The sequence below is a fragment of the Leopardus geoffroyi genome, chromosome B2 (genome assembly GCF_018350155.1).
Source record: "Leopardus geoffroyi isolate Oge1 chromosome B2, O.geoffroyi_Oge1_pat1.0, whole genome shotgun sequence".
In the NCBI taxonomy this organism is placed as follows: Eukaryota; Metazoa; Chordata; class Mammalia; order Carnivora; family Felidae; genus Leopardus; species Leopardus geoffroyi.
The window spans coordinates 1570463-1594399 of NC_059332.1; the positions used below are offsets into that span (position 1 = coordinate 1570463).

General features: G+C 48.2%; 1 protein-coding gene, 1 long non-coding RNA gene and 4 other non-coding genes across 7 annotated transcripts in view; 4 read left to right on the forward strand and 2 right to left on the reverse strand.

Moving 5' to 3' along the window:
* The window catches only part of LOC123609414 (zinc finger protein with KRAB and SCAN domains 4-like), a 455099-nt gene that overhangs the window by 15384 nt on the left and 415778 nt on the right, over positions 1–23937 (forward strand). The window lies entirely within an intron of this gene.
* On the reverse strand, positions 2472–2544 carry TRNAR-CCG. The gene has a single exon. It is a non-coding gene; the product is annotated as a tRNA-Arg (tRNA).
* LOC123609540 lies at positions 6773–9717 on the reverse strand. Its single transcript, XR_006717813.1, has 2 exons — positions 9474–9717; positions 6773–7283 (listed from the first exon to the last, which is right to left on the reverse strand). It is a non-coding gene; the product is annotated as an uncharacterized LOC123609540 (long non-coding RNA).
* Positions 10074–10145, forward strand: TRNAA-AGC. Its single transcript has one exon. It is a non-coding gene; the product is annotated as a tRNA-Ala (tRNA).
* Positions 17055–17126, forward strand: TRNAA-AGC. The gene has a single exon. It is a non-coding gene; the product is annotated as a tRNA-Ala (tRNA).
* TRNAA-CGC lies at positions 20901–20972 on the forward strand. Its single transcript has one exon. It is a non-coding gene; the product is annotated as a tRNA-Ala (tRNA).

Consider the following 23937-nt stretch of genomic DNA (forward strand, 5'->3'; position numbering starts at 1 on the left):
TCAAAAAGTTAGAAATAGAACTACCCTAGGATCCAGTAATCACACTACTGGGTATCTACCAAAAAAATACAAAACCCCTAAATCAAAGGGATATTTGCACCCCTATATTTGTTGCAGCATTATTATAGCCAAAGTATGGAAGCAGCCCAATGTCTGCCAATAGATGAATGGATAGAGGATATGTCATATGTATGCACAATGGAATATTACTCAGCCATCAAAAACAATGAAATCTTGCCATTTGCAAGGACCTGGATGGAGCTACAATGTATTACACTAAGTGAAAAATAGCATATGATTTTACTCATATGTGGAATTTAAGAAATAAAACAAATGAACAAAGGCAAAAAAGAGGGAGAGAGAGAGAGAAACCAAGAAACAGACTCTTAATGTAGAGAACAAACTGATGGTTACCAGAGGGGACGTGGGTGATGGCGATCAAGAGTACACTTATGATGAGCACCAAGTAATATATAGAATTGTTGAATCACTAAGCTGTAGACCTGAAACTAATGTAACACTACATGTTAACTATGCTGCAATTAAAATAAAAATGTTAATTAAAAAAGAACTGAGAGTCTAGGGGCACCTAGGTGGCTCAGTCGGTTGAGCGTCCGACTTCGGCTCAGGTCATGATCTCACGGTTTGCGCCTCCCCTGCTCTGCCCCTCCCCGCTTGTGCTTCACCCCCCACCCCGCCTCTCTCTCAAAAATAAACATTAAAAAAAAAAAAGAAAGAACTGAGAGTCCAGGATCAAACCTCTAGGTTTATGGCCAAGTGATTTTTTTAGGATGAATATTTACATATGTATATATTTTAATGTTTATTTATTTTTGAGAGAGAGAATGTGAGTGGGGAGGAGCAGAGAGAGGGAGACACAAAATCCAAAGCAGGCCCCGGGCTCTGAGCTCTCAGCACATAGCCCAACGCAGGGCTCAAACTCATGAACCGTGAGCCGAATTCCGACACTTAACCTACTGAGCCACCCAGGCACCCATTATTTTTTCAATTGTGAATTTAAAGCCCATAAAATTTACCATCTTAACTGTTACTGCTGTTCAGTAGAGTTAAGTATACCCATATTGTTGTGGAACAGATCACCGGAACTCTTTTTATCTTGCATAATTGAAACTCTACAACCATTAAACAACTCCTCTTTCCCCCCCCCACAGAATGGTAACTGCCATTCTATTTTCTGTTTCTATGAATTTGACTATCTTATTTCTTTTTTTACGTTTATTTATTTATTTTGAGAGAGACAGAGAGAGCATAGGAGGGGCAGACAAATAAAGAGGCAGAGAGAGAGAATCCCAAGCAGGCTCCATGCTGTCAGCACTGAGCCCAACCTGGGGCTCAAACTCACCAATCTCATGACCTGAGCCAAAATCAAGAGTCAGACGCTCAATCGACTGAGCCACCCAGGTGCCCCCTGCATTTGACTATTTTAAATACTTTATGTAAGTGGAATGATACGACATTTGTCTTTTTTGGTGACTAGCTTATTTCACTTAACAAAGCATCCTCAAGGTTGATGTATGTCTAGCCTGTGACAGGATTCCCTTCCTAAGACTAGGTGATACTCCACTGTAAGTATCACATTTTGTTTATTCATTTATCCTTCCAAGGACACTTGGGTTTCTTTCACCTCCTGGCTGTTGTGAATAGTGCAAACATCTCTTTGACACCCTGCGTTCGCTTCTCCTGGATATACACCCAGGACTGGAATTGCTGGATGATATTTTTAATGCTTCTGTTTTTAAGTGTTTTGAGGAAACTCCGGGCTGTTCAGACCCATTTGCGGCATTTGTTCACCTGTTGAAACTGAAGCCATCTCGGCTACACTAGCAGGAGTTGATCTGGAGGACAGTTGGGTCTGGGATAAAAGCCTTTGGTGGCTTCTCTCTGAGATCATTGTTTGGGAGATGGTGGAGTTATGTGCCTGGCAGCTAATGACAATCTGGAGAACCCCGATTTCAAACCACGTTTGGAGCCACGGTCATAGGGAACCCTAGTCAGAGATCTTGTTCCCAGAAATGCAACTCAACCTTACCCCTTTTCATTGATACTTTAGTGAACCCCTCCTCCTCCCCCAACGAAACTGTTCAGTAATGTCAGCTTGGGGAAGACCAGGAACATGTTCCTGGATGTCCCTCCAGGAACATCCCGCCTGAGGAAGCCCCGTCCCTACCCTTGATCTCAGCCTGACGCTCATCCCTTCCCAGGGCTTGCAGTAGTTGTGGTCACTGTGTTTCTGTTCACCTGATGCCACGTGTTGGGTCTACTGGAAAGAAAGCTCCGAGGACGCACCCGCTCCCTCCGCCTGGTTCTTTCTGAGGCACCTGTCACCCAGCAAACATCTGCAACTGTCACCCCAGAGGACACTGCCCTGTCAGCCCGCGGACACCCGCCGGTTAAAGGAGGAGGAAAAGTCTACCCGCCGGGCTTGAAGCATCACCCGCGGACGAAAACAGCGACCACGAAGGGACTCGAACCCTCAATCTTCTGATCCGGAATCAGACGCCTTATCCATTAGGCCACGCGGCCAGCTGACAGGCCGCCCCCGCCACGTTCGACACAAAGAGTAAGTGGCGCGGTGGGGAGGGGTCCTTGCGGACGCGAGCTCTGAGGATGCTGCGGGGGAGGGGGGGGGGAGCGCACGACCGCAGGGCGCACACCTGACCGCGGGGACCGCGGGGATGCGGCGGCTTGATGGCGCGGACGGGTGCGGCCGTCACCTGCCGGGACCCGCCCGGGGCGCGGCCTGGGGGCCCCCAGGAAGGCCGGCCGCTGGGTTTCCGCGCGCTCCGGAGAAAGGAGCGGGCCTCGGGGACTGGCGCGCGTGGCTGGTCCTGGGCGCGCGATGTCCCCGCTCCGTCTGCGGCCTCATCCACGGTCAGGGCTCGGGAGGAAGCTCGCGGTCACCGGGAGGGAAGGGGGGAAGGGTCTCCCGCCGGCGTCTCCCGGCTCTCCGGTTTCTCCGCCGCGTCTCCCCTGCAGGTGGGCGCGGTGCCCCTGGTCGCCCAGGCCTTCAGTCACCATCTTGGGCGCGCCCACTGTGGGGGCCGGACCTGGGGACGCGACCCGCGGCAGGTGCGCGGCGGGGCGGAGGTGGGGGGGGGGGGTGGTGGCCCGAGGGGGCTCGGGCCCCTCGCTGTCACTAGCACGCGGCGCTGTAGAAACGCAGACACCACACCCCGTTCGTTTCAGGAAGGGGGTGAGGGGACGAAAAGGTGACCCCCTTCGGGCCTCAGTCTGGACACGGAACGGACCAGTAGGTGGACAGGAGGGACACACACGTCTTTCGTGTCAGTTTGGGGTCACCTGGGAGCCTTCACAGGGAGAGGAGGAAACCGCGGAACCTGAGTGTTTCTAGGCCGGGTTCGACGAAAAGGGGGCCAGGTGGGGTGGGAGGACAGGCAGAAGGCAGGAGGTCGGTGGGCAAGTTGGGGAAACTCAGCCAGGCCCGCTTGTTGGGCTCCTTCCTGAGTCCCTCTGGCTCCTCAGGTGAGGGCGCTCCTCTCGGCACAGAGAAGGCGCCTCTCACTCGATGGGGTCTTTACCTGTTTGGAGGGTGGGGGTCAGAGTGACCTTCCTGCTTCTGCCATTTTCTCAAACTCCTTCAGCTGAAGATCCCAACATGCCAGGATGCCTCATTTTGGGGTAAGGCCCTGAACCCCACGGTGCGAAAGAGTTACAGTTCCTGTTCACCAAGCATTGTCACTCTAAAATATGTATTTCTGCAAGGGGTGGGGGCCCTCAGTCAGTTACTCTGGGAGCAGGGCCACAAGAAAATAATTTCCGCGACTCTCAAGATCTAACCACAGAACTCCAAACCAGTCCAGTGCTCGGCCGACTGAACTGCTTCAGTTACTAAGAACATCGTATGGACGCTTTGCGCAAGTAAGGTGATCTTTGTGTCGATGGGCTTCCGAGCGGGCTAGTCATGATCAGGGAAAGCTGGCCGAGCCCTGGGGAAGGCCGCATAGACCGAGAAGAAGGAATGCATCCTTTGTTTTCATACGCCGAAGTAATAGTTGGGCCCATTTGCCACAAACCGCCCTGAAAAAAATCTTCACACGTTCTCTCTAAATCTACTGGACCCTAACTTCTGTCTCTCTTCCTTTCCCCTCCTTTGCCTCATTAACAAATTTCCCATCCCCCATCCATAATTAGAAATCAACGTATTTGCAGGACCTTGGTGTTTACACTCTACAGAGGGGGAAAAGGAGGAACGAAAAGAGAAAAAAAAAGGGAAAACATTCCTACATAATAGTATTTACATCTATAGTATCTTTCTTTCTGTCTGATCCCAATTTGATAAGTCACATGGCTGCACAAATTTCCGGCTTTTTTTGGCCATGACGTACCCATTAGTCCTTAGGTAGGCAGGGGAACGCTGCTTTCCCCCAAAACAGAAACCTGGTTTCAAGTCAGAGCTTTACTCTGAAGGGGTGATGGGGGGGGCAGGTTGGGGACAGACTATAGCCCTGCCAGTTCTGTTATGGCCCAAATGGCAGAGACGAAACCATCTGACACAATATTCTAAGACCGAGGACGTGCTAGAATTCATGATTCTAGTAAAAATCTTTGGGTCAAAGAGTGAGAATACAGACGGAAGGAATCTTACCACCCCTGGCAAACAAATTTACAAATTTGAAGGTGGACTGCAGATCCCAGCTGGAAATAAGTTTTGCATGACAATTAGGTAGCAGTCTTTGGAAACAGGTGGTGGCTGTCCAGAGGAGATAACATTACATTTCGGAAGTCTAAACTCTTCAGGGGATTCGTCTGGATTTTTATCTAGACATTACATACATCATCCCTTCCCCAATTTTGTATTTTTTATTTCTTTCTTCCTTCCATTATTCTTGTACTTGGTTAGACTAGACCGACCACAGTTTTCCTTAAATATGATGTTGGCTTTGGATGCATATGGATGATCTTGTTTCCATTAAGAAAACATTTGCTGTTTAGTTTCAGGATACAGTAGAAGCATAGAAGAAATCTTCTCCAACCTGCCTGGGATAGCTTTAGGTTTCTGATTTTTTTTTTCCTTTTTAGTCACCGTGCTGCACATCACATGCCAGGACTTACTGATCTTATAACTGGAAGTTTATATCTTTCTCTCCCTTCACCCATTTGGCTCCCATTCTGGCAACTACTGATCTGTTCTCTGCATGTATGAGGCTTTTCATTTGTTTTGTGTTGTTTTAGATTCTACATGTAAATGAGATCATACGGTATTTGTGTCGCTGTGTCTGACTTACTCTACTTGGCATAATGCCCTCGAGGCCCATCCATGTTGTCACAATGGCAGGATTTTATTCTTTCTTTATGGCTGAGCAATACTGCATTCTGTGTGTGTGTGTGTGTGTGTGTGTGTTTGTGTGTAACACATTTTCTTTATCCATTCATCCATCGATGGACACATAGGTTTTTTCCCATATCTTGTATTATTGTAAATATTGCTGCAGTAAACATAGGGGGCGCAGATATCTTTTCTATTAGTGTTTGTGCTTTCTTGGACACATACCCAGAAGTGGAATGGCTGGGTCACAGGGTAGTTCTATTTTTAATATTTTGAGGAACCTCCATACTGCTTTCCAGAGTAGCTGCACTAATGTGGGTTTTGAATTTTTCCAAATTCCTTTTGTTACCTGTTGGGATCACGTCATTTTTTTTCTCCTTCAAGCTCTTAATTCATCTTAGTAATTGTTTTTTTCCCCCTGATGATAAATCATGCTTGTGTTCCTGGAAAAATAATTTGTTTGGGTCAACATGGTGTTTGTGTTAACATGCCTGTATTTTATTCATAATTTTTGCAACAGTACACATGAATGAGATTGGTCTTTGATTTCCTTTTCATTCAGCTTTGGAAAGTTTTGGAGTAAGGGTTACCCTAGCTACCGTAAATGAATTGAAAACCTTACATTTCTTTTTCTTACATTTTTTTTAGTACACTGCAAAAAAGCTTAAACGGTATTAGAAGTGTGCATAACATTGTTCCAAAGCCTGCCCTCGTTTTAGGTGACCACACTGCTTTTCCTTCACCAGCTCCTCAAGGATTTCTGAAAACCGTTTAGTATGTCCTGAACATGTCTGGGGTTCTGTGCAGGATTTGGAGCTGTCTGAGGCTCCTGCCAGAATGAGCTGGGGATATTTAGGATCAGCTCAGTTTCCCTGAAAACACGCAATTTCAAACTTATTTTCTTTCTGGGTTACAGAACTGTCCAAGAAGAAATTGTTTCATGTTGGACTACCTCAGCTTTGAGAAAGTCCATCTCTAGCAGGAAAAGACAGTCACAACTGAGGTCAGGATGCTGACATTCAAATTGGCCTCAGGACCTTATCTTGCTAAGCCGTACTGGGCACCAGGAAGGGGTGTGGTCCTAATGGTACTAATACTGTCTTCTCTAACACAGTCTAACAATTAGTGTATCTCGGCCACAAATAACTCTTAACAGCAGGCTAGGTTAGAAGGCAAAGGTGTTGTGAGCAGGACTGAAGCTTGTAGAGGGAAGCCCCAGCCGGGTCCGAGCCCAACACCTTAGCCATGTGGTCATCACAGCGTCCGATGTCTCAATTCCTTATGTATCTATATCAATCATAACATTTTGCTTCAACATCACAATGTTTTAGGTAAACAGGTGTGATTTTTAAAATTCATTGAGAGGGGCAGATCCATGTGTTATGAGACCTAAAGCTCATATATAATATCAGGGATCACCTTTAAGAAAAAAAAAATTGTACTTAAAACGATGAATACAAAGTCAACGGTGAAAGTAAATATTTATTTAGAATAAGAGCATAAATAGAAACAGATCACAAACTTTAAAGAACTGATGGATTCCACAATCACAGAGTTAGCTTACTGATATACCTCTATAATATGTTTCTCCTACACTGCTTCGCTGCATTATTTTTATTACCTTTCATATAACAACAATTGTGTCATATTATTTTCTATAGGGGGAAGTAGATAACTCAGCCTTTCCTCTAACATGGCTGGATTATTTTGTAAGACATAATTTGGAAAAGGATGTTTTCAGCCTCACAACTGATTGTTAGCAAGGCCAAGCACACTTATTTGTCGAATTGTCGTTCACACTGGGAAGTCCTTGAAGCTTTTTCACAGTGAACTGCCCTTCCCACTCTCCCACGCAGCATGGGAAGAGAGGGAAGTCCTTGGTGAGTGAGGGCTGAGGTACCAGAAGCTCCCAGGAGCCTGACAGCCAAGACCTCCAACTCTTGCTGCTTCGAGATCATGGCTCATCCTGGCTTTTCTGGTGTTTAAAAAATGATTAAAGAAGACGAGTTAGGTGATACAAACAAACTTCAGTGCTTCATGAAGTGGACAGTCTCCTTTCAGAGAACTGCAAAATGGGGTTAAAGGTAGAGGAAGCTTTTATAGCATAAAGAATGAAGAACAAGGAGGAGAAAACAAGACATTCCTGATTGGCTGGGGCCGCGTGGACCTTGTCTGGAGAGAGAAGGCTCAGTTGACTGGGCGCTGGGCAGTGGCAGACTGGATACTCTGCGGTTCTGGTCAAGCAGATCATTCACAGGGACACGGAAGTTACCTATGTTTTGCAGACGTTTACAGACGTGCCTCCCCCCCCAGCCTCCCACCACCAGGAGTGGCTCCAACTTGGGCCTGGAAAGCTATTTCAACAAGTGTTTACGTAAGAAGGACATAATAGAGAAGTCACTTGGAAGAATTCCAGGACGACCCGAATCCCCTCAGTACCTTAATATTTGCTGATACTTGTAGAGATGCAGAAAAAGAGTCCAAATAAATACAATCAGGAATAAAAATACCTGTGGGGGGATGGGCTAAATGGGCAAGGGGCATTAAGAAGGACACTTGTTGGGACGAGCACTGGGTGTTACATGCAGGGGATGAATCACTGGGTTCTACTCCTGAAATCAGAATTGCACTACATGCTAACTAACTTGGATGTAAATTTAAAAAATAAATAAATAAATTTTTTTTTTTTAAATTTTTATTTATTTTTGGGACAGAGAGAGACAGAGCATGAACGGGGGAGGGGCAGAGAGAGAGGGAGACACAGAATCGGAAACAGGCTCCAGGCTCTGAGCCATCAGCCCAGAGCCCGACGCGGGGCTCGAACTCACGGACCGCGAGATCGTGACCTGGCTGAAGTCGGACGCTCAACCGACTGCGCCACCCAGGCGCCCCAATAAATTTTTAAAAAGAACTAAAAATACCTAATTATCTGGACAGGGATTTGTAAGAATTCCCTTCTCTCTTCCCTTCACGTGGAGCTGGAGTAATGGAGGCACAGGTATGGGTAATCATTTCAGCCTAGTTTCCTCCTTCCAGCCTTTGCAAGGACCTTTCCATGAGCAACTTCTACGTGGGGTTGGCTCTCTCAAGCTGAGGAAATTTCTCTTACAGTAAAACAAAAAGACACAGAAATGGAAAGCGAATAAATTCAGAGATGATTCCAGGTAGTTCAACAGCCAACTAATAGGAATTCTAAACAAGAGAAGAAAGGGAATGAGAAAAAAGAAGAAAAGAAGAAGGAAGAACAAAAGGGAGAAGATTATCAAAGAAATATTTTTTTTCTTTGGACAGAATTCTTTTTCTTTTGATGTGGACAAAGACGCCCCCATCAGTCAAGCTATGTGTGTGTGTTTCTAAGTGCACGCTATCTTCTCAAGCCCACCAAGACTCTAATTCCTGTCCATTCACTCTCCTTGTCAAAAGGTCCCATCCTTCCCATCCGTCGCCTCTGCTGGTTTAGGCCTTGAACACTGCTCCGCCCAACAACCGCCGGACAACCTCCTTCTGTAGAGCAGGCCAGAGCAGGGTTGAACGGCAACCGTGGCTCTCCCTCGTCCCCCAGTTCTGTTCGGATTTGTTGTTAGCCGGCAGGTGCGAGTACCCCGGGCCAGCCATAAATGTAGAGTCTCCAGGGCCAAGCCCGATTTCGTAGCTTTACGCCTGGAGGAGAAAGATAATTTGCATGTCCACGGATAGAACCTGAATCTCGGCTCCTGCAATAAAATATGCTTAGATGCTTACATTCAGAAACTTCGTGTTTTGTTTTGTTTTGTTTCCTGAGAACCCTGCAAAGCATACCCACTTATCTATACTTGTCTCTCCTCATCCTCTGCCCCAGGTCCCCAGCTCAACACGCTGAAGACACGCGAGCTCCCGGGGTCGGTATTCCCCGCTGCCCCGGCGGCCCCGGCCGAGGCAGGTGCACCCCCACCCCAGGACCCACGTCGCGGCAGCGCAGACACACGGTTGGCTTCCCTGCCTCGCTCGGGAAAGACGCCCACGTGTGGTGACCGAGCAAGCAAGTGCAGGGGAGGGGGGGGGGGGAGGAGCCGTTCTCCGGAAGCGCAGACTTAGGGGCCTTGGAGGGGAAGCAAATTCACCAAACATAGGGACAGGCACGCTCGGCGAACACGTTCGCCGGGCTGTGCAGAGACGTCTTTCTTACCAAGAGTGGCAGCGCTCTTCGCGGTAGGGGCCCCCGTCCAAACCCTTCGTGCAGCTCGTGACCGGGAAGGTCAAGAGCCCCCCGAGTCGGCAGCGCCTCGAGTGTCCCCAGCGGGAAATAATCCACCCGCGGGGCGGCGCACCAGGACCCACACGGCGGAAGCGTGCACACCGCCGGTCCAAGGGCCGATTCAGGAAGCCGGGTGTGCAGACCGAGCCCCCTGGACGCGCCGGCCCCGCGCTCCTCGCAGTCGGTGCGGCTCGGGCCCGACAGGGCGCTGCGCTCCGCCCGCTCTGCCCGCGTCCCCGGCTCATCTCCGGGCCCCTCGGGTCCTGGGGGGGTCCTGGTCCCCTCATTGCTCCTCCCCCTCGGCCCTAGGCCGCCTCTCCGGACACACGGCTCCTCCCAGACCTCCGCCTGGGCGCGCAGTGAGGTCCCACACAGGACCGCCGTGCGGCCCGGGTTCTCCTCCCAGCGCGTCCTCGGGGCAGTCTGGTACTGGGCCCGCGCACCCGCCTCGGCGCCGCGAAGGGTTGTGAGCCGCCACCGAAACACGCAGCGAACATTCATAGGCGCATTTCCGGGCCTCTCTGTGTGCGAGGGGGTGTAGCTCAGTGGTAGAGCGCGTGCTTAGCATGCACGAGGCCCCGGGTTCAATCCCCGGCACCTCCACTTTTGAAGACGCAGGTTTTGCTCCAACAGCTCTCCGGCCGCCTCACCATTCATTAAAACGTGTTTGCGCCTCTCTCTTGTCTCTTTGTTTTCTTGCAGTCCTCCGAACTCACATGAAAAACAACGAGAACCACCCGACCCCACTCTGCTTGCGGTGCGCGCGCATCTCTGCTCCGGGACTGGGCGTGGCCGAGTCCGCAGCCACCTGCTGGCGGCTTCTCCACCCGAGAACCACCGCAGCAGCGACGACCCGGCGCACCTGCAGCGGCTTCACCTCGCGGTACCGTCGGAGAGCAAGACGCACGCAGGCGCAGCGCACTGGACCCTGTCCTTCCATGCCCTCCTTCTCCGAGCTGCTGGGGCGGACGAAATTGTGCATTCCCAAGACCCGCTCCCAGTCACAGCCCTCCTTCCTCCTTCCGCCCTCTCCTCCCATCCCCTCTCTCTGCTGTCACACCTTTAAAGTCATTCCTGACTTTGAAGAAACTTCTCAAGTATCACGTAAACTTATCACCTAGACAGAAATTCTGTATTGTGTTAAATAAACTCTATCCTTATCTGACTGCCTTGAAGAAACACCTGCTTGGCTGATACTGATAGATGAGTTGAGGGGAATCAGAAAATAAAGAGACAGCCCCATCCCCTTTCTTAGCACCCCCGGTTCCATCCCACATTTTGAAGGGCTTTGTACATTCAACGTGTGAACACCTCAGCACACACTTCTAAGCTTCAAACACTCCACTTGGCAAAGAGCCAGTCCAGGGCCACCTCCTAGGCCTAGAAGCATGCATGCTGATGGCATGGTCTGCCCTCAGAAGGATGGCCTCCGAAAGGGGGCGGGGTTGGGTGACGTCTGTTCAGGCCCTGGAAGAGGGGAGGGTCTGGGCTGTTTTGATAGAGAATTCTGGGAGCCCCCATACATGGAGTGTGGACCCAATATCCACAGGAAGAGACATGGCCAGGAGGGGCCCCAGGACATAATCATCTCTTGCCCATGGTTAAACATGAAACCGAGTGGATGCCCCAGAGTTTAAGGGGATATTTGTGTTTAATCAGACTTTTCCAATGTAGGTCTAAGGTTAACGTTACAGGCTATCTTTTCCAAATTAACCAGTTTCCTGACTCATGTATGTGTGTGTCCTGTAGCGTCTCTTTTGAAAATACAACTTGTACCTGAACCACAGAACCGTGTGCTTAACATTAGATTGTGATAATACCTGCAAAATTAGAAGGTTATGTAGGGGACGCAAAAGATTTCCTCAACCCTCTCAGGGTCCCTGGCTGGGTCTGAACATTAAAAAGACAAAGGCAGATTAACAGGAGAAAAACATACAAATGTACTTAAGTTTTACATGACACCGTGACACGAGAGCCTTCCGAAGGAATGGATGACCCAAGGAAACAGATGTGAGTATGTTTGGGTTGGGTTGGGTGCGCAGTGGTCACCCGTGGAGGGATGTGATAGGTTAAGGAGGCTGAGGTAATCTGGCAAATTGGGGGAAACTTAGCAAGGTTGTTTTTCAGGGGTGTCCCTTTGTCTTTGGAAATAAGGATGCTTCTTTCAGTCACAGGGCGGGCATCTCTCACAGGTCACCTTTTATGACCTGTTTCAGGGAAGAAGGGCGATAGAGGGAGGCCAGAGTGACCTTTTGCTGTTTTCTCAGATCCCTTCAGCTTAAAATATGTAATATGCCGAAGTGCCATATGTTGGAGTAGCATGTCCTGAACTCCATCGGTAATAGGATAGAATTTGTCAGGGAAGAAATAATCTAAACTTTATAGAGTTCTCCAGCGATGTTATACAGTAAAGGTTTGTGAGGATTTTGTGGCATAGGTTGTATTACCTTAGGACTGTTAAATCAATTAAACAGAGAGGCCAGTAGATGAGGGGGCTCTAATGCCTGCTTAAGCAGATTAAAACTAAGCCTGTATATGCTCGAAGGTTCAGAAATAGAAACAATAAGGACAACAAATCACAAACAGCCAACGAGGCTTTAAGCTCTAGCCAGTCGAACGACTTCCTTTCTTGTCTTCTGCTCTGTGTTTGTACCTGCTGTCAGAGGGGCATCTCTAACCACCACAAGCTTGCCCCTAGCAGATCCGAGTTGATTTTTGCTCAAATAAACTAAAAAATTTTCATACGCCTCAGTTTATCTTTTAATAGGTAGAATTTTAGGGTAAAGAAAGCTCTTCTGAAAATGTTGATTTTAAAAAAAACATGAATTTCATTTGTACTGCTTTCTTAGGCTGGAGAATGAAGACAATGAAATGTACGTTTTACTGGGAGAACCTTAAGATTCATCAGAGCTTTAGCATTGTTGTTGTTTGGGGAAGGAGCTTATGATAAATAGACATAGAAAAGATTCGGCCACCCAAGGAGCTTCTTGGGTGTACTTTTCTAAAAATAAAGTGAAGAGCTTGGAGGAATCTGTCCTTGACCTTGTGAGCACTTTCAGGTAATGTGCACATCCATGTTCTGGAGAATGGCGTGGGCACCACCAAATGGCCATCTTGGGAACATCAGAGTCCTTTGCTGTGCATGAGAGTTCTCAGATGGCAATAGCTTTCTTTAATGGTAGATTGTGGTTTTTGATTATGTCCTTCTGGATTCTCAAAATCACACCAAGAAACCGTTTTTACAATGTGGATAGTAGTTTTCTTTTTTTTTTTTTTTAATGTTTATCTATTTTTGAGACAGAGAGAGACAGAGCATGAACGGGGGAGGGTCAGAGAGAGAGGGAGACACAGAATCTGAAACAGGCTCCAGGCTCTGAGCAGTCAGCACAGAGCCCGACGTGGGACTTGAACTCACAAACCGTGAGATCATGACCTGAGCCGAAGTTGGAAGCTTACCCGACTGAGCTACCCAGGGGCCCCTGGATAGTAGTTTTCTAGGGCATTTCCTCTAGCTTCAAAAGTCTAACTCCCCAACATGCTTCAACGCTCATAATTGAGCTTTTTTTCAGATGTGCATTTTCCTCTAATAAATCATTAACATTTTCCAATTTTTAATTAAGTTTCCCAAGACAGTTAAAAATCTCTGTGTTTCTATAGTGGTGAGCGTAGCATAATGTACAGAGTTGTCGAATTATTTGTTGTGCACCTGAAACTAACATAACAGTGTGTGCAAACCATACATCAACTTAAAAAGACATATGTTTCCATATCGTAGCATTTCCAAATCACAGTCTGAAGTCACATGTCCTGTCGGGATAGATGTGAACTCTTAAACCTTTAGCAGGTTAGAACATTAGTCCAGCCATCTGAGTGGATGTTGGGCAAAGGGGTAGGTAGCCTCTTTCGCCCAGTTTGAACAAGTTACAGCACATCCAGCACAAAGTACACCTTGAATCTTTAAGGATATGAATCACAATTGTGCAGGGGGGCTATTAGCACACGGCAGTCAGGACATATCCCCCTTTCTCTGTCTGACAAAGAGATCAGTGGGGCTCCTCAGTAGACTCCTATTAGATAATTCTGGTCACCTCAGTCTCCTTCACCAGCTTGTAAACACACTCATGCCTGACCTCACTTTTGCCTCTGAAAAGCTTTGGCCGTCAGCACCGTCGACAGCCCCCTTGGCATGGGTCCTAATAGGATTCTATGTCAGAACTTCCCCTTTTGTATATCTTTGCTCATACGACCCACGTTTTCGTAGCTTACAGACACTGGTGAATCAGAGGAAGGTTTTTCTCTCAGTGCATCCCTCCCCCTCTCCTCTGAACTGTGTGTAGTTCTAAGCTTTCCCCTGGGACAGCCACCAAGTACACTGTCCTCGCCATGGAGCCCGGGGGCTGCAGCCCAGAGGATAACTGAGGAGACCAGCAAATGCACCAGCGGGAGACCAACAATTAGCTTTCCCCTAGCGTGGGACTCAAGCTCACCACCCCGAGACCAAGAGTCTTCTGCCCCACCAACTGACCCTTGCGCAGCAAGGCGGTTCCTCGCCTCCTTTGAACCATGCCTCAGGCCACAAGCCTAGAGGACCAGCTGGGATTTAAATCAGAATCAGCTCGTAGTGGTTTACAGGAAAATTGAAAGGCAACAGGACTCTTGTCATCTATGATTTTTTTTTTTTTTTGACTTTTTGGTTAAAACAGCTGCATAGAACCAAGTAAACTATACAGAATCAACGATTTGCTCTTTCTCAAACTATTTCACCCTCTACTCTCATTCCTGACTTTCAGCAAATGCCCAGAGAAACAGGCCCCGGATTTCTGTCCTCCGTATTATCAAAGTCTTACTTGTTCCATATCATGACTTCATTTCTCATAACTCCAGAGTCCCCTACAGCCAAGAGAATCAAAGTAAAGCGGAATGGGAGGGGCGCTTTAGAATACAGGAGGATTGTGACACCAAAAAATGGGACAAGAAATATTACGCTGAGAAGTGTCTGTCAATTCTTATTTTACTGAGCGCTTTTAGTATATTTGTATTAGTTTTTTTCTTAAAGCTTATTTATTTTTGAGAGAGAGAGAGAGAGAGAGAGAGAGCCAGAGCGTGAGTTGGGGAGGGGCTGATAGGGAGACAGAGACACAGAATCCAAAGCAGGCTCCAGGCTCTGAGCTGTCAGTACAGAGCCTGACATGGGACTTGAACCCACGCGCTGTGAGATCATGACCTGAGCCAAAGTCAGACACTTAACCAACTGAGCCACCCAGGCACCCTGTTTGTGTTAGTTTATTAGAGCTGCTGTAACAAATTACCACAAACTTGGTAGCTTAAAACAACAGGAATTTATTCTCTCACAGTTATCTAGGCTGGAAGTACAAAATCAGGTGTCAGCTGGGTTATGCTCCCTCTGAGCCTCCTTTGCCTCATCTTCCTTTCCGGCAGCTCCCGGTACCCCCTCCACTTCCAGTCTCTGCCTGCATCGTGGCAGGGCCTCCTTTTCTCTGTGTGTCTCTGTCTCTGACATGTTTTCCTCTTCCTAGAAGGACATGAGTCAGAGGATTTAGGGCTCGTCGTATTTCAATATGATCTCCTCCTAACTAAATGCATCTACAAAGACGCTATTTCTAAATAAGGTCACATTTTCAGGTTCCAAATGGACACGAACTTTTGGAGGACACTATTCAATCCAGTAAAATATTAAACATACGTTGTCTTTTGTCAAATGCTTTTTCTGAACCTATAGAGATAATCATGTATGTTTTTTCCCTCCTTTTCTCTATCAACATGATGGTCTGTATTAGTGTTGTTAAAGATAAGCCAGAGCTGATTAGTAGCTATAATAGCAGGAAAAACAGACTTTATTCAGGAACATTGTAATAGGGGGAAAGAGGCCTCAGTATAGAACTCTCGATTCCAAATACAGTGTTTGGCAAGTGGGAATTTATAGCCAAGAGTGGGGTGGGGGTTCATCAGTGGTTAGGAAGTTCCCAAGAGGAAACATCAGGGGTAAGGAGGGATTGGGGCTGAATGGTCCTAACAGGATTCTTGCTGGAAGTGGGCCACAGTGACCCTATGTCACCTGGGGGATGGCGGAGGATAAGGGGCCCAATTAGACATGGAAGGTGATCGGATACGGAGGACGGGGGACACCTAGCTAACCCAACTAAGGACTCTTACAGAAACTGGACAACACAGAGATGAAAATCAAAGACCCAAAGCCAAAGCCTCGTTGAAAAGGAGAGCAAGGGGCCCTGCCTAGACTTGTGTGGAGAAGGGAATCTTTGCCGGTATCTTTCTTAGTAATGAGTGCTCTGTGCATTTCTGGAACAGCCCCCAGTTAGACATCCTGTATTATGTGAGATAGGCTTATAGTTTTAATTTTTGGTGCAAACTGAAAAAAGTGGTTAATATTATACTCACTCTATGCACCGAATAGGAAGTTTTTCTTCTTTTTCTATGCTTTGAGGAATCTAAGTAGCATCATGACTTTCTGATATTTAACAGTTTGGTAGAATTTGCTTGTGAATGTATTTTTGCCTGATGCCCTTTTGGGGGGCGTGCCTGTTCGACTACTTTCTCTCTTTTTCTAGAGTAATAGCCTGCTTGCCTCCCGTCTGTACAAGGATTAACTTGGATATGATATTTACAAAATCCACTTCATCTAAGTTTTTAAATCATTTGCTGAACTGTGCTACGATGCTTCTCACGCCTTTAAAAGCCCTCTTGTTTTGATGGGGACTTGGCTGCGGTCCTGATTTTCTCTTTTCTTAATTAGGTTAGCTGGAAGTTTGACTCTTCTGTTGCCTTTTCAAATATCTAGGTTATTAGTTCCACTTTTTAAAAGTCGTTATTTTCTGCATTCGTCTTTATCAGCGCTCCCTTCTTTTAGTTTATTCCGAGTCTTCTGGTTTATCACGCTGTTCGTCTTCCAACGTCCTAAGCCGAGACTTTGGTGGCTTATTCACTGTTGCCAGCGTCCTTCTAGCCTCTAATTGGAGAGGCTGGAGAACCACACCGTCTCTACCCAAAGAGCCACGTCCGCACCGTCAGCCTCGCAGGTGCACTCCTGGGGCTGGAGGGAGGGGCGCGGCGCCTGCCGCCCGGGCGGGGGGGGGGGGGGGTGAGGCGGGGGAGGGCGGCAGGTGCACCGCCCGCGCGGTCTCCCGGGAGGACCGGCCCCGGGGCGGCGTCTGCGCGCCCCCCGCCTTTTGCACCTGCCCTCCTCGGTCGCCTCCCTGCGCACGACTTCCGGCAGCCGGGAGAGCGGGAAAACGAGAGCGCGGACGCCCGGGAGAACGCGTTTGCCGCGGCCTCGCGGGGCGGATCCGGGGCTCCCACGGGCTCTGGCCCGCAGCGCGCTTCGCTCGTCTCTCCGCGGAGCGAGCCTCCGTCCCGGCTGTGAGGTTGCGGAGCCGCCGCATCAGGCGCCGCGGACCGGCCCAGGCAGCCTCCGGGAACCCATCGCCCGCGCCTGCGCTGCCCTTGAATAGCCTCCCGGGAGGACGCTGTTCCTGCGGGGGTGTAGCTCAGTGGTAGAGCGCGTGCTTAGCATGCACGAGGCCCCGGGTTCAATCCCCGGCACCTCCACTTTTGCTCCGGGTCCCTCCTCACCCATACGGTGGGCGCGGGGACCCCGCCTCCATTTTGCAGCTGTATTAACCGCGCGGGAAAGGAGAGGCGAGGACGGAGAGGCCGACTGGGGGAAGGGCGCGGGCTCTCACACGGTCTTCCTAGCCCCCCTGCTTCCGGCCGCGGTGGCCGCGCCCACAGCCCTCGGCGCGGGTGCAGCGCCGCCCGCAGGCGTCCGCGCAGGGTCCCCGCGCCCCAACACGGGTGCCAGCCGAGTTCCGCCTGCACCCCTAGCGACCCGGCCCGAGGCAGGTGCGCCCCCATCAGTGCGGTCCTCGCACCAACCGTGGTGGCCCCTGCGAGCTGATGAGAAACGCAGAACGTCCGCCCCCGCGCAGACCCGCTCAACCACGACCTGGATCCCCAAGCGATTCCTTTGGGAATCGCCGGGTTGGGTGATTTGGGAAGCTTTGGGAAGCGCCGGGTTGGGTGCTGGGACGTGGCTCAGGAGGGTATACATTTTAAGTGCATGCCTGTATTCTAATCTTTTCCCGATTTCCTATTCCAATGTAGGAGATACAGTTGCAAAAATGTACTTCTATTGTCGAACCATTTGTGCGGCCTGATAATGGACCTTGTTCTCTCCCATGGTAATATAATACTAATATTTTCTGAATCAACATACATAATTGAATTCGAGGTGAAGTTTCTTTTTCCTTTTAATAAACATTTGCAAGTTTTGCAATCAACACTGTGCTAACTTCCAATATGTGCCGGGAACTTTGTGTCCGTCTTTGTGCTCAGCAACATTTAAAATAGCATAGTATCTTGTAATCATTTCCATACTCAGAGCTGCCTCGTCCTCATCAAATCTTTAAGAGCTTTGGTATTAATACCAAAATTAATAATTTGGCTAATGCCAAAGTCCCCTTTCGTGTACTAAGCCCTGCGATAGATTTTGAAGATCCCTAACCCTTAGCTACCACAATGGAAGTGCGGGCTGACGGACCGCTCAGGTATCGGGACTCCTGGTTCCCCGAACAAACATAATGTCAAAAGTTTCCCTGTGAAGTGACGAGGAAATTTTTTCTTTTTCTGTTTCGTTACGTTATTTTTTGCGATTAGGGAATTTTCAAAGGAGAAATAAGTTCCGAGGATAATTCTTTCTCAAGTTAAGGTGTCTCGGCTTTGGGATTTACCTCTCCATAAAAGATTCCGAAGTAGTGCTCAGGAGCCAGACTTCCTTAAAGCGAACGATCGTTCTCTTTCTGTTCTGCTGTCATGTTTTCCCTCCTCTTGTTTTCAAGGTACAGTTTTACAGTGTCTTTCTGCCACTCGTACCCACCGTGTCAGGAGACTGTGGGAATTCACGAAGTCACAAAAAGAAACAAGACAAAACACGAGAAAGAATATCTTGAATTACCACGACTGCCTTTCTGTATTATATTAGGGCTCAGCCCAAATGTGGGGGCGGGGGGAAGGGGAAAAAAAGGAAAAGGGAAAATAATGCTTCCTTCCTTCCAACCATAGACTTCTCCATGGAAACCCACCTCTGGGATTTAAGGGAGAAGAGAATATAGTGAAAAGGTCAAGAGCTTAGTATGAGAACGCTTTAGAAAATATTGGATGGAAAATTTTAAATTATCAAAATAAATAAAATAAAAATAAAACATTATAAAAATAAAACAATAAAAACAAATAACGTGCTGCCTGAGCTGTCTGAGGTACTTCTTTGAGAGCAAGCTGTGTCTAACTTTGACTCAGAATAAGACTGACTCATTTTAAAGTACACTGTAGATGAATTTTGGAACTTCAACCTTGTTTTATTTGGGTGTTCTATCTCAACAAACTTATCTTTTGTTTAGCTTTCTCAGGGAGAAATTACAGATTAAGGAACTCTTAGAGGAAAGGCGACTTGGCCATGTGTGGGACCATCTGTGAACGTGCAGGAGGCAGCAGTTGGGTAGGACCATGGGCTGCACAGGAATGTGGGAGCAGACATGATCCCTTAGGCCGTGTAGACACTCTCACTGAAAGGGCAGTGCTTCAGTTTTTTCACAGGCACATTTAATTGGAGAAAAAGGATGAGTTAATCATTTACTACCTAGTGTAGAAAGTTTCTTCACATTCAGTCAAGATAGGAGACTTATTAGAGCAGTATAACTAATCTTCCTTGTCCATGTTACCAAGGTGAGACATTGTAAACACACACGGATCCTAAGTGTGGACTGGAATTCTGGAGCACAAAAGCTCCCCACATAAAAAACCCACTCCTGCTGGCCTGCCACCTTTTTAAAAATGGCACCCAAACAGTTACAATGTTTCCACCTGTCCTAGATGCACTGGAAATATGCTTCATGTGTCTTCAGGGTCTGAGTTCTACTTTATGAGATAAATGGTTATTTCACTAGAAGAATCATGTTTGAAACATCCTACTATCTCCCCCGGAATAGATATTTTCAATCATGCGGTGGATGGAGAGTCTGAATGTTGTCAAAGGACACTGATTAACAATTATGCCGTTCAGTGTACCTTGGGGCAAACAGAAAAAAGAACCCCAGCCTCTTTGTGAATCACTTGTAGTACTCTTGCTGATGTCTAGGTTTCTCCAGGAGCGATTTAAGGGATAATTATGGATGATCCTGGGAGTTTTCACAATTGTGTTTCCACACCATCGAACAGCCTAGATAATATTCCAGCCATCCTCTTACACACACACACACACACACACATGCACATACCACCACGTACCAGAGCTTGCAGAGTTCGGTGGGGGGCACTTCTCAAGCACTCGAGTCCAGTGCAACCTGCCACTTGTGTTTCCTTCTGTCTATTCTAGCAGCCCCACGAACCAGCCAAGAGAGAAATTCTGCCAAACCAATAATGTCCTTTCAATTTCAAGAGGCTCAGTGACACACTTACTTAAAAAGATGTAAAACGAAGAAGAGGGAATACCAACTAGGAGCCTGGTGTCAGGAAATGAGTCTTTCTGGGTCTCCCATGGAAGTTTCAAGGCCGCAGGGCTAACCAGTGTGAATCGTAGGGTTCAGGGTCAGTCTGGGAAGAAGTCTCCCCCTCAGAATCCCGCCCCCAGAACCATCAGTAAACGAGTTCCTGAGTCCACATCTCCCAGGACACTCAGCTCTCCTTCTGCTATTATACTTGTTCTGCTCACGCCCACCCACCCCCACAGTCAGGTCTGGGCACTGGGCGGGGTTCGCCGTGCTGCACCCCCAGGCCCACCTGAGAGACGGATCCCTTACCTTCCACGTGCCCCGAACCACACCCACCCCTTCCTCTCCACGCCCCACCCCCCATTCTCCGGAAGATCAAGGACCACACATCTCTGGGTTGAAAGACGGGTCCCTTCGCGCGTCTCCGTCTGGGTCTCGCTCTGTAAACCCAGTAGGTCCCTATCCCTGTGCGGCCACCGAAGCGTTATTACCCTGGACGCCCCCTCCGGCCTGCTCGGTTGCCCTCAGGCTGTGATAAATCCGACTCTGAAACTCCGAAAGGCCTGTGGTATGGATTCCCACCCGGGTTTTCCCAAGAAAATCATGCCCTGCCCTGCCCTTCCCCGTGGAGCGGACAGCAAACAGCAAGACGCGTTCAAGCCAGGGAAGAGCCGGCCACTTTTCTGACAAGCGCTTCCAATATTCTGTGCCCCCCTTTCGAGCTCTGTTTGCTAAAAGGCTAGTCCCTCCGCCCCCAGCCCCCCCCCCCGCCCCCGTCCCCCCACACCTGCGGCTCCTCCACCCCATGGAGACAGGTGCGGGGGACCTGCGGCGGCCGGGGGGTGTAGCTCAGTGGGAGAGCGCGTGTTTCGCATGCACGAGGCCCCGGGTTCGACCCCCGGCACCTCCAGCCGCCCCCCACCCCATCCTCAGGAGGTGCAGGTTGCACTATCCTACCTTCTGCTTCTTTACTCCCTGGCAGAATGCTCACCAGAAAACCAACACGTGACCCAAGACGTTGATTTTTACTGTTTAGACCCCACGAGCCTCAAAGCCACAAGAGGCGCGCAGTCGGTGCCCTCCGGCAGGTGTAACGCGTCACTGCGCACGCACGGGCTGAACGCACAGGTGTGCGGCCCGGGGCAGGGGGGGCGCATCCAGCTGTGGCAGCGGCCCCGCTGCTCACCCTGCGGCCGCATCTCCCCACCCCTGCCCCCAGGCCCCGCTGGCCTCCCCCCTCCGCCTCCCTCCTGTAAGGACCCCTGTGATCGGCTGGGCCTACCGCACAATCCAGGGCAAGTTCCGCGTTTCAAGACCCGTCTGTGCTCACACCGGCAAAGACGTTGCTTCCCTCCGCGGGAACGACGCCTGGGCTCGCTGGGAGCCGGGGTTCCGCCTACGACCCCTCCGCTCGACACAAGAAGCCTGCCCCCATAGTAACAAAGTTGTCAGTTCGCCCCGATTCCCACCACTGTTGAGAGCAGGGCAGACGGAAAAAGGAGAAGAAAACCAGAGGCCTGAGGCAAAGTAGTTCCTTTGTTTGTGTGAAGTTTTTAGGAGGAACCACAGGTCTTGTCTCCGACTCCTCCACTTCTGTTCTGTCTCCATCACCCGAAGGTTGACGCAGGTGCTAAGTGGGTGGCCGCTGCAGTCACAGGACAGCACAAAGAGGCCAGAGTCCTGCCAAACATTTAAAAAAAAAAAAAAAATCTGCTTTAAATGACTCAGTAGCCTGCATGGGCCCGACTGCTGGCTCTAACCGTCCGATTTCCTTCCCTCCAATCAGTCCCTTCTTTTAAAATCCCTGCTTACGGACAGCTGGGTGGCCTAGTTGGTTAAATGCTCGACTTTTGACTTGGGCTCAGGTCATGATCTCACGGTTCATGGGTTCAGGCCCCGCATCAGACAGCACGGAGCCTGCTTGGGGTTTTCTCCCTCTCTCTCTCTCTCTGCCCCTCCCCCACTCGCTCTGTTTCTCTCAAAATAAATAAAATAAAAAATAATAAAGTAAAATCTCTACATAAAAGTATACCCAGAAATGTCAGTTAACACCCACCATGCTACTGTGAAGAGGCGGCAGAAAAATACTTTTTGTTTGCGTCAAAATGGAAATTAGCCAAAACAAGAAGACATAGTTGGCAGGTGTCTAAGGCATTCTCGCTGCTGCAAAAGAACAGCCATTTCTTCTACTGCTTCTTGTCCAGACTTCTACTCTGCGTTTTCCAGGCACTGCTCAAAGTTTCTAGTCCACTGATGGCCCCACCAAAGGGCTGTTATGGTTTCAATCCCAAACTACCCGCTCCCATCACTGCCGCTGAATAATAGAGGGAGGAGTGTTGGGTCTCACAGCCTCACTCTCTCTTCCCAGCCAGGCAGGCCCTGCTCCCTTCCCGGCTCTGGAGAAAGAAATTCATCCCTTTCAGATGTCCTTAGATGAGTAACTCACAAGCAAGGAGTGTGAAATCGAAACAGAGCAAAACACCTGCTAAATTCTAACATTCTAAGTTGGCAAATTCACAACTTTGTCTCTGCTTAGCAGTCTTTTCAATACGATGGGAACCACCTGAGAAACACATAGTGTCCAAATGTTGGGATCATTTCAGAGCACCACGTTGCCTGTCCCTCAACAACCAATACATCCCTATCTATCTATCTATCATCTATCTATCTATCTATCTATCTATCATCTATCTATCTATCTATCTATCTATCTATCTATCTATCATCTATCTATCCTATTGAGAGACAAAGGGAGAAAGAGATTATTCTTTTCTAAACTATTTCAAAACCTTTTTGGATGCTGTGTCTTTTTATCCACAATCCTTTTATTGTAAACCTCCGTCATAATCTTTTTATTATACACTTCAGCATGTATTTCTTAAGAGCAAGGACATTTCCTTACCACAGCACAAATTTTGAAGTCAGGAAATTTAACACTGGTTAAATAGTATTGTCTAATATGCAGTCTTATTAGCTTTAATTTTGCTAATAAATTCCTTTATAGAAATTTCTGTCCCAAACTTGGGTCCATTACAGCATCATGTATGAATTTACCCTTTAGTCTTTTTTAAATCTGGAATGGTTTCTCACACTTCTTGTTTTTCATGAGATCAACATGTTCCCCAGTTAATGTTGTGATTAGACTAGATTTGGGTTGTGAATATTTGGGGGGAATGTCACAGGAATGATGTCTCTCTGCATCACACCAGGCTTATTAGTCATGTTTGCTTTGATCACTTTGTTAAGGTTGTGTTTACCAGGTTTCTTCCCCTTAAGATGATCATTCTCCCCCTTGTAATTAATAAACCTGTAAGGAAATACTCTGAGACTATATAAATATTCTGATCATCATCAAAATTTTACCTATGCTTTTAACTGACTTATGAATTTTGCCTGACTCTATTATTGTTCTGATGGTGGCAAAGTGGTGATTTTCTAACCTTGTTATTAATTCTATTATTACTTCACACCCCACTGTAAGGAAAACTTTCCCTTCTTCCATATTGATTTAACTATCCAAGAATTATAATCACTTGTCATTATTCATGCTGGAAGTGTCTCTGATTTGACCAGAGAGAGGCCCTTCAAGTTGGCCTCTGGATCCTTTTGAACTGCCCCCTTCATTTCTAAGCACCTACATTATAGCACAGAAAGATATCTCAGGTTCATCTTGTACTTTCCCTGGTCCAGTCCTAGAGTCAGTGATTTCTAAAAGTATCTGGTTCCTTTGAGTGGGGAATGGTATTTAAAAAGCAAGATAGTGGGCTAGCATTGCTTTTTGTTACAGAAGTATCATGTCTTCTAGGCCCTGTTAGCAGACAGATCTGGGGGGAAATGACAGATTTATATACAGTTTCATACTGATGGCTCTAATT